The following is a 9,758-nucleotide window of genomic DNA, read 5'->3' on the forward strand; positions in this document are numbered from 1 at the left end:
GCATTTCAAAGCAGCGGACATTTTAAGATGTCAGTGAGCATTTCCTTGATGCTTGAAGGTTTCTCCCACTTTGGTTTGCTTCAAGTTGCAACATTATTGCATTTTTTAAAAAGTGCCTTCATTCTGAACTGAAGCAAAATTTGAGGTGAAAAAAGGAAAATGGAACATAAAAAGCTCAGAGCTAAAATCATGCTGAAATTCACATCTCTGCACAGGGTAGTAGGAGCTGAGCTTGCCAAAAGTTAAGCATTTCAACACTGAAAAAAAATTTTAAGGTGTTGAAAAGACTGTTCAATACTACATTCCTTGAAATTTGCTACAGGAGAAGTTCCAAGACCCGTCTGCTCTGGAAAAATGAATATTTTCCTAATTTATTTCCTCTTGATAAAAATCCAAAGGGTGTGGTTTATAAGATGGCAGCAAGTTAATGATGAAATATGCATGTAATTCATTGATAGCTCAACAGCCCTGATGTATGATCTGGAAACGGTTGACTTTAGATGACTCAGCCTGTAACACAGAAAATCCATTTCTTTGGGAAAGGACTGTAGCTAGCAGTGTTTGAAACCTATACAGCCCATCTGGTCCACACATTTTGAAGATGTAGGTGAATGGCCTTTCTTTAGGAGAAATAGTTTGTGTCATCATACCATAGCTTAGGAGCCACTCCCTGTGTGCTAGATGCCTTAGGACAAATTTTTCTGACTCTTGAAGTTTCTTATGGCAGTTTCTTCTCCCAACTAAAATTAAAAAGAAGATATTAAAACACATCTCCTACTCCCACATGAAGGAAAACTAGCACTAGTTAGCAGAGATTAATGTAAGTCACCTATTTATGAGTGCTTAGGAAAATAAAATAACTTACCTGGTGAAAAGCCATTCAAGCATACAAATAGCAGTGCTCCTGTGCCAAGCTTTCAGTGCTGAGGAGTGGCCCAAAGGAAGAATGGCTGTGTCTATCCCAGTGTGCTCTGTGTAGAGAGGAAAAGTCATGCACAGAGGAATATTTGCCAGGCAGTGTCAGGGCCTGCAGCACCACGAAAGTACATGGAATCCAAATCTGGTATTTTATCTGCTCAGTCTTTTTATATTTTTTTTTCCTTCTTCACTGCTTTAAAACTCACAGCACAATGTTGGCACTCAGCGCTGCCTTTTTACTGCTTGTTGCCTACACGTGTGAATTGATTTTCATGGAATGATACACACATCTTGCAGAACGAGAGCCTTATGTTTGCACTTGTCAATTAAACACTGAAATGAGAGAATATTTTCCTCAGCCTTTTTTTTTTCTTTTTTATCTTCACAGCAGATTTTTCAGTTTACTGCTATCAAATAATTTTTTGCTGGTTCTTTAAGCAAGCAATTTTCCTGTGGGACTAACATTATTATTAAGCTGTATAATCTGGAGCCAGGAAGATTCAATGAACGATTTGACTGAGGACTCTACTAGTTTGCAATGTGATATTTGAAGCTGCTTTTAAATTAGTTAACTCTATTTAATCAGTTATTGTAGGCACCCTTTAGGAAGATTAGTCTCTTCTGACAGGTACGGAATATTACTTTTTTTTTTTTTTTTTTTTTTTTTAAAAAAAAAAGCTCACAGAGCAGCCTGTTTCAATTAAAAGAAGATTTTTGTCAGAAGCGTTTCAGTTTAGCTGGATAGGCCAGCCAGGTAGCAGTACGGAGAAGGTGTGCTTCCTTGAAAATGAGCTTGTCCTAAGGGCTCAGCTGAAAAAGGAACGTCCCGGTCTCTGTCACCTCTCTTCCCCCAACCTCCTATTTGCTCCCACTGCTTGCCTTGGGCTAATCAGCTCATCATTTGGCACCTCTGTCAGCTCAGTCAAGTCAGACAGCAGTGAACAGACAGCAAGCTGGAAACTCATCTACAGTGATGATAACTGAAATTATGGAGAGGTTCAGTGCCTGACAGAGTCTTGAGAAGGGATGCAGCTGGATTCCATAGGCAGAAGCAGAAGGAAGAAGAGCTGCCTAAGTGGGAGGGAAGAGGGGGACTTTTTCCTTTCAGAAGTAGAGCATTAGCTTGGCTCAGATTCCCACAAAGTTATACCTTTGCTTCCACCAAGCAATGATTTCTCTTTTCCCCCCTGCTAGACAGGGAGTCGTGAAGACAATCTGAGGAAACAGTTTTCATGTGATCTCAGCCTGTGCTCTTGCTTTCAGTGCCTAATGCATGGCCAAACATTTGGTTTCTGGGCCTGAAAACAAAACTGTACAAAAAAGCATTCAATTACATCTTTCTTTAGGATTCTTCCTGGCATGCTTGCTGTTGGAATGCTGACAGGAAAGGCAGTGGGGCACCATATGTCTACCCTTATGCCTGCTGTAGCACCTCACCTCACTGGCTTGGGTTGCTTCTTGTGTGGCTCTTGCTTTTGCTTTACACCCTCTTGTGGTGGTACAAAACATAAGCTGTTCCAAAGTTTTATAAAGGTATCAATGAGTTGCTCATTATGATTTGGAAATTTGTCTTTTGTCTGCTTAAAAAAACCTGTTGGGCTTTATTTGGCTGGCTTCCTATGAGCCTAGGATGAGCATGATCACTGGCAACACAGACGGCAAAGGCTTCATCCCTGGCATCTGACCCTATTTCATCACTGCTTATTTTGGAATGGCTCAGTCATCATTCTTCTTATTAGTGTGGCTTTTTCTTGTTGCTGGAAGAAAGTGTCTACTGTCAGTGAGAAAGTTTCTGTATTATCTTCCAGTTCTCCAGAAATACCCTCATTGTCACTGGGGATTGTTCCAAATTGTCTAACAGAAGCCTTGGCAGTACATGGGACACAGTGTACAGTGACAAACTGCTCTGCTGTTTTGATGGGAAAACTGTATCTTTCCCCTTTCCACTTCCTGGCAAAGTGCTTTCAGTCTTGGGCAGACAAACGAGTTCTTGTACTGCTGATGGGAAAACACAGCCTCTGCAAACCGGTCTCAGCACGTTCCTGAAGGAGAAAAGTGATCCCTCAGCACAGCCTGCTGGCTCCTGGCAGCACGACAAGCAAGGGGGGAAATCACAGCTTTGCATGGAAGAGAGGAAACAACAAAAAAAAAGAAGGTTTGCTGCAGGATCATTTTTGGCTTCATTATCCTCCGTACAAGGTTTTGGGGTTTTGCCTTCCCCTCTTCTGCATGTGTACAAGTTTGTGAGGGTCTCAGCCCACATTTGAGGAAGTTTTGCAGAGAGGTGACAACATTTACTGCGGGAAAATTGAGATGCTGTCTGGGACGCTGACTCTCTCCAGACCTGATACAGAAGCAGTAAAATGAAACCTAGGTCAGTCTGGAGATAAAGATGCTCTGTGAGGAAGAGCAAGTGAACACCTGAGCAGCGAAGGCAGACACAAAGTAAAAACTGCTGGTAAATTAGGGGGTGTGAGAAAGGGGCAATTATTGTCTGACAAAAAATGGATGGCATGAGATTAATGGAACACCCCAATTGGCAATTCAATGGATGGGAGTGATTTTAGTATCTGGTTATTTAGTATCCATGTATCTCATCCAGCCATTTGTTAAAGCTGTTTTGCAGAGCACCCTGAAAGTTGAGGGTTCAGATGTCAGAGACTGTTTTGTGGAAAATGCACTTAAGGACCATGGTGTGTTTCTGTGCATTGTGAAATGTTCTGTGCATGCCTGGTGAAACCCCAAAGCCACTATCATGCTGTGACACGAGAACATAGCTGAAAAGACAGAGGTATTTCCAGCATCCTCAGCCCTTGCAGTGGCAGCCATGTCCTGGTAGCTGACAGGCCTCACTGTGCTCTTTCAGTCCTGTTGCTGAAGCAGAGTCTTTGTTTCTAAGGTGCATTTTCCTAAATCTTATTTTTTACAGAAAGCAAATTCAGTTCACCTTGGCTATAAATTAAGTTCATACGTTACAGCAGCTATGAAGATGACTCTGATAGTGGCGTCATTTGCTGTGAAATTTGGAAATTTTGCTCTACAAATGTCAGGAGGAGCTCCAAACCAGATTTTATACTGTTGTAAAACACACATATCACCTTTCCAGAGAGATGTGATATTTCATCATGAGCAAAATTTGTTTTCTGTGAAACAATTTATTTTGTTCAACTTGCTGCTGATGGCATGAGGCAATTCAGGTGGCTGTGTTGTTTCTGAAATGTGTTTTCTAACATGAGAAAAAGAATGACTTATGGTGCTGGTATAATTTGGAAGAAGCAGATGAGAGCCTCAGGACTGAGGCAGCAAACAAAGCTCAGAACTTTGGAGACAGTGACACAAATCACATCTTCAAAAGAAGATGTGGGAATTTCACTCATTAAAGAGAGAAAGGAAGCCTATCCCATAAGGACTCAGAGAAATGATGAAGGCAGAGTTTGCATGACAGTGTTATTCTTTCAAAAAATCAGTGTGTGAAGTAGCACTTGGGAATAAAGTTCAGATTCCTGAAGGTATGGACTGGTTTAGGAGCACGGCTGCTCTGGAGGATTGTAGGGTGACCTGGCTGGGCCACAGCCCAGGCAGAGCAGGACAGCACACCAGCTGGCATCTGGAGCTAGCTTAATGACACAAGGCAAGAGGATCCCATGGAGAGAAAAAACAGGATGAAAACCAGCCTTAGTTCCCAAGTTCCATTTGTTTCATAGACACCACCAGGCAAGGTAAGTAGAGCATCCAGACATAAGTAAACCGTGTCTCGGTGTCAAGACAGGATGGAAAGGTGACACGAGGGAAACTGCAGTAGGTTCAGTTCCCAAAGATGTATTTGTATATAAGAGGCGGCTGCAATAGGTCAGCACCCTGGGCCTGACCTTTGGAGTATGGCCTGAACCATGATGCCACTTTTGGCAATGTTTACAATTAATTTTATCCAGCCTTCAGTCTTCCAGTGATTTTGTTGCTTTGGAATATATGAAATTCTACTCTGTGGGTTTGCACCTTGCCTGATATACTACCTACTGACTGGATAGGAAACAGTGATAAATTCTCTTTATAGTTCCAGGGAAGCTACAGAGATATTGCACAACTGCCTAGAAAGACATAGCTATTTCTGCAATCTTATACCACCTGCAGCCTTCCAGGGTTTCACAGTAAAGTGCCTTTGGATGAGGATCTTCTCAACAATTTTGTGCTTCTACTTTGTCAAAATTTACAATAAAGATCAGAAAATTAACTATACACAAACCTGTATTCAATTCTTAATGTAGCATCCAATTAATTCCACTGCACAAAATCCACCTCTGGCATTAGCTGAAGAAGGAGATACAGTTTTTTCTTTGATTCAATGAAAGTTTTGGAATAATTTGTAGCTGCAGTATCAGGCTAAATTCCTAAGTGCTACATTAGTGACGAATGTAAAAGTAGTACAGATCAAGATGAAAGAGAGACATTTATTCTGTATTGCTCCAATTAATCCTTTCTAATCCAGCAGCCTTTTCTGGAATACACACAAATTTGCACATACCCACAGAATCACAGTTGAAGGTGCTGATATTAGTTGCAACAAAATACCTTGAGCTTGAAGAAAGCCTGTGCACTATTGAACACTCACAATACTTCTTTTCTTCATAAGATTTTTTATATAATATTTTATTTCACTGTTCTTCTCATCATAAACTTTAAAAAAAAAGTACTTCTAACACTCTTATTGACATCTCTGCTAAAAGCCCAGCTGCAGCCATCAAATGCAATATTAGAAACTATGCATTTAGAAAGAATCATTTCTACAGAAGAAGAGGACAAGAAAGAGGATTGCTGCTGTGTTGGAGAAGAAGCAGTAGCTCCACTGAACTTATACCAGACAGAAGGTAAAACAGCAACTACAAAGCAGAGGCAGTAATGTTAAAGGGAAAGGGGTGGAGGTGTGGAAAAAGGAAACATTAGTAAGACAGCCTGTGGACATCACCACGTATGTGACACTAAAAATTTGACCTAAGTTTTACTCTGTTATAATACTGACTTCACTGAATTTTCCTGCATAATATATTTACTTATTCTGTTTGCTTTCTTCTTCTCACTCAATTCCAGACTGTGTTTTATTATTGATGTATGTTAGTTTAGGGCCTTGGAAGAGATTTGCTCAAGTTTTGCCATCATCACTTAAAATCTACTGCATCTAGTGACCTATATTATTGCTTTTAAACCAAAACAGTGAGGATTTCTTTAGATGGTGTTTTGCTCATCTCTCACAGGCAAATTCACCAATCCAGATTTGAAGGCCAAACCCATATGCTACAACATTCTGTTCAGACTTTCTACACAAGCATTCTGCTAGTCTTTTACCAAGTCCAAGTGATCCCAACACATGATGTTTTGCTTGAAGTGTGGAGGGAAGGTATTCATAAGTTGAAATCCCATTATACCTTTATGATACTTCTGTCTAAAATGTCTCTAGTACATATGTATAAAGGGGAGCCACCTGAATTGGCCATTGCTTCACTTCCTACTGGTTGCAATTCCCTTTCTGACTGTTTAAAGGCCCCCTGCTATTAAAGGGACTAAAACTTCCAGTTGGTGAAGGGTCTGGACCACAGGTCTCAGGAGAAGTGGCTGAGGGAGCTTGTGAGTGCTTAGCCTGGAGAAAAGGAAGCTCATGGGAGACCTTATCGCTCTCTCTGACTGCCTGAAAGGAGGTTGTAGCTAGGTGGGGGTTGGTCTCCTCTCCCTGGTAACAAAGGGTGGGATGAGAGGAAATGGCCTCAAGATGCACTAGAAGAGGTTTAGATTGGATATTAGGAAAACTTGCTTCATGCTAGGGCTTGCCAAGCATTGGAACAGGCTGCCCAGGGAAGTGGTTGAATTCTGATCCCTGGAGGTATTTAAAAGATGTTAACCTAGCACTCCCAAGCCCACCACTAAACCACCTTGGGGACGTGGTTCAGTGGTGGGCTTGGGAGTGCTGGGTTAATGGTTGGACTTGATCTTAGAGCTCTTTTCCCACCAAAGTGATTCAATGATTCTGTGATTCTACTTCAGCTCAACCAATAGGCAGAAGTACAGGTAGTGTGTACAGTTGCAAGCATCTCTGTAATTCCACTGCTACTTCTACTTTCACCCAGTGAACATGGAGTTTCTCTGCCACATCTAGTGCATGGTTTTCTTGGGAGAGAAGAAAAGCTTTCTTCATATTATCCCAAATTCAACTTCCAAATTACAGAAATGATGATGGCAGTATAAAAGGCAACATAAGTGCTCTATCAAATTCTTAAAAAAATTAATCTTCTGTTGCTCTGCATTGAATTGCATTAAGCCAGCGACTATCAGCACAGAGGGAGGTTATAATTATTAGCAACACCAATGGGAAGCCTCCTGTTCAGAGTTAATCCGGTGATGAAATTCATATTCTCCATTACCAAGAATTAATGGCAATGTATGAAATTTTGATCCATCATAACTGGATGCTATGATATGGTTTGATCATCTGTTGAAAATAAAAGTCTCAAACATTGTATAATAACTTTTGTGTTAGTCAGTGTTATGATGCTACTATGCTCTGTTTTTATCTAATTGCATTATGATACATGGAAGCAATCTTGATTTGTAAATCTTTCAGAGCAAGAAGTTTTGTCTGCCTTCATCATCAGACCCCTTATCACATTTGGATCAACTAGTTTGTATTTCTTCCTCTGACTCAATGTACAGGACTCTTGAGAAGAATGAGTTCTTCTGATGCTGCCTACTGACAGCATTACAAGGGAAAAATAAAATAGATATTTACAGAAAGAGACTGACAGTAAATTGATGTGCAGAAACATGATGCATCACTTCCATGTGAACAGTGTATGCCTGGAGCCTGCCTGTTCCCTGTTCTTTTGTCTTTTCTCCTCTGGAACATAAGATACAAGGAAATATCCCAGTGAAGAAATACAAAAAAAGGCAATTAAATTTGAACAGCCTGTATCATCTCTGCACTATACAGTAAACCAAGCAAGCATTTAATACAATAGGTTGGAAAATGTACATTCGCAGAGTTGGTAAGAAGTGAGAGAGAATTCAGATGATCCTGAACTAAATGGCATCTTATTCACAAATATATTGATTCTTTGAAAAATTCAAAAGAAAATAATTTGTTCTCGGAAATCTAGGGGGGGGGGCGGTGGGGAGGGGGAAAGAAGAAGGGTATGACCCTGTGTCAGGTAAAAAGTTCAGCCAAAAAATATATATAAAAGTCCAAGTACTTTTGCCTTCACTTTATTTAACAAAATGTAGTACATGGAATCACTAATCAAGAGAAAATTTTCAAAAGATCAGGAGAAACACCAGCTTGTCAAATTAGGAACTGGATACCAGTAGAAAATAAAGTGCTGATCTTATCATCTGGTTTGGAGATTTCAATACTGGCAATTCCCAGATGATACTCCTAGATGATTTTCCAAGCAGTTAACAGTCCCGACATAAAAGTTATCACTTTGATCCTACACATTGTAGAAAATGTTTGATGGAAAGTGAAGACTGAAATAATGTCTTTCAGTTTATTTGTACAAAGAGGCTTTCAAGAGAACATGATCGTAAAAACACAATTCTGAGAAAACCAAGTAACACAGAAGTAGGTCACTTAAAAAAAAAAAATAAATTGAATGGTCTTCGGAAAATCAGAGCAAAACTGGGTTTTGGTGGGTTTTTTGTTTTTGTTTTTGTTTTTGTTTTGTTTTGTTTTGGGGGAATTGTAAATTTGGCAAAACACTGACGTTATACAGAAAACTGCTTTGATCAAAAAGACCCCAACACACCAAAATTTGCGAAAAATAATTATGAAGGACAGGGACACCCCCTAGAGGACTGTGTCTGCAGGCAACACACACTGGGGCAGGGATCCACAGGAGGCCACCAAAGTAGTGGTTTTACTACTGCAGTTGGCGCATAGTTGATTTCTAGAGTTTTCCCCAATTACCTGAATCGTTATGGTTAATTAGCAAGAATTAGCTGAGACTCTTTTGTCCATGACACAATCTAATATAAGTGACCTACTTTTTTACTAATTTGGAGATACGGAAGGTCATGATGTAGATTTCTAAGATTTCTTCCCAATATTCAAAATGAGAGTCAGATGCCTGTAGCACAGGTAAGCCTACTCATGCTAACTTGACTTTATTAACAATAAAGCCAAAAAGATGGGGAATTCAGCTGTTGAGCACTCCCTTCCCTTTGTTAGCTGAGTGAACTGGCACAAGTCAGCTCAAATCCAACTCAGCTGCGTATTTCTTCTGCTGAACCATCTGCACTTACAGTCAGCTACATTCCAGCTTCAAGACAGGCAAGCTCACACAAAGAGACTTGGGTTCATGGAGTCTATCTCTCTGGTGGAAAATTTCAACTCCAGGATGGAGCACCCTGTGTCAAGGGGACATTTAAGTAGAAAATCTCTTCAGTTTTCCTTTTCCCTTTATATAGAACCTCCTTCATGTAATTAGGGAATTGTCTGATGTAATTGCCAAGACATTCTCCACCATATTTGAAAAGTCATGGCAGTCAGGTTTAATCCCAGGGAAAAGGGAAACATTGCACCTGTCCTTAAAATGGGTAGAAAGGAGGCTGCTGGGAACCAATATACTAGCCTCACCTCTATGTCTGGGAACATCATGGAACTCCTAGGAATTATAACAATGCACATATAATGAGACAGGGAGGTGATTCAGGACTGCCTGTATGGCTTCAACAAGGGCAAATCCTGCCTGATCAACCTTGTGGCCTTCTACGATGGAGCGACTACGTCAGTGGGTTAGAGAAGGGTCTGGGTGTCTGGACGTAGGTAATTTGACATGGTCTCCTGAGGCGGCTCTCTC

Source organism: Hirundo rustica, chromosome 3 (assembly GCF_015227805.2).
Source record: "Hirundo rustica isolate bHirRus1 chromosome 3, bHirRus1.pri.v3, whole genome shotgun sequence".
NCBI lineage: Eukaryota > Metazoa > Chordata > Aves > Passeriformes > Hirundinidae > Hirundo > Hirundo rustica.